Here is a 1,524-nt window from a genome sequence, read left to right as displayed (position 1 = left end):
AAAATCTACCGTCTTCATTTCGCTAATACTGCCCAAAATGTCCGACAAAACTGCAACATCTACATAAAATCGAATATCACACGCCTACCATGGTCCGTCAAAGATCTTATTGTAGCTTTGTTGCTATCTCGATCTTTAGTTCTGACAATACAGCATTTGTGATTCGCGTTGAAGAAGTGGTCGAGAGCTATTTTCGCCGATAGCATGTCGACTATGATGCATTCTCTAATCAGCTAGCTCCTCCAAAACAGGAAATGATGGTAACAATGTACGTAATAATAACGTTACTATTAATAGCGATATTATTGTTACTTGGTGACAAATAGTAATGTCCATATCATTGTTATACCAACGGATTTCTAAGATGCTTACAACAAGATATATTAACCTCCATGAATAACAATCCTTTCTACTGTAGGCACAAAGCCTAAAATATCGGGGGAGGGAATAAGTCGATACATCGACCCCAGTGCGTAACTGGTACTTAATTTATCGACCCCGAAAGGATGAAAGGCAAAGTCGACTTCGGCGGAATTTGAACTCAGAACGTAAAGATGGACGAAATACAACCAAGCATTCTGTCCGGTGTGCTAACGATTCTTATTTCTTTATTGCCCACAAGGGGTTAAATATAGAGGGAACAAACAAGGACAGACGAAGGGATTAAGTCGATTACATCGACCCCAGTGCGTAACTGGTACTTAATTTATCGACCCCGAAAGAATGAAAGGCAAAGTTGACCTCGGCGGAATTTGAAGTCAGAACGTAACGGCAGACAAAATACCTATTTCTTTACTACCCACAAGGGGCTAAACACAGAGAGGACAAACTAACGGATTAAGTCGATTACATAGACCCCAGTGCGTAACTGGTACTTAATTTATCGACCCCGAAAGGATGAAAGGCAAAGGTGACCTCGGCGGAATTTGAACTCAGAACGTAACAGCAGACGAAATGCCGCTAACCATTTCGCCCGGTGTACTAACGATTCTGCCAGCTTGGTGCTTTGACCTCTTGCAGTAATAAATAGTAAGTTTTATTATATCGAGTATTAATTGATATCGTTAATTATGCTGAAAAATAATAATATACACAGTAATTTTGTTGATTATAGCAAGAATACTTACTTATACTTCAGAGGAACTATTAAATGTGAAATCAATACTAAGTATTATACACCAGGAATTTCATTAAATAAATTATTATGAATGCACTCGAAGTAACTTACAGACATCCAAAATACAACAACGGGTCAAATATGTTCTTTGATACCACCAGCCATATTTTTTCTCTTCAGAGCATCGAATTACTAAACTAAAAATAAAAGCTAATAGTTAAATAGATGAAACATATTTAATGGTGGGAAAAATTATTAAAGGAAAAAAACTAGAATTGCAACATCAAATATGTGGTGAGAGAGGAAAAAAAATGCATTAATCAATGATAATAATTTTTTTCGTGTTTCTCTCCGCAGCGAATATGGGAGAAGATTCAGTTAATTTTCTTGCTCTGTAAGAGATCCTC

The sequence above is a fragment of the Octopus sinensis genome, linkage group LG18 (genome assembly GCF_006345805.1).
Source record: "Octopus sinensis linkage group LG18, ASM634580v1, whole genome shotgun sequence".
Lineage (NCBI taxonomy): Eukaryota > Metazoa > Mollusca > Cephalopoda > Octopoda > Octopodidae > Octopus > Octopus sinensis.
Note: the sequence above shows the minus strand (reverse complement) of the source record.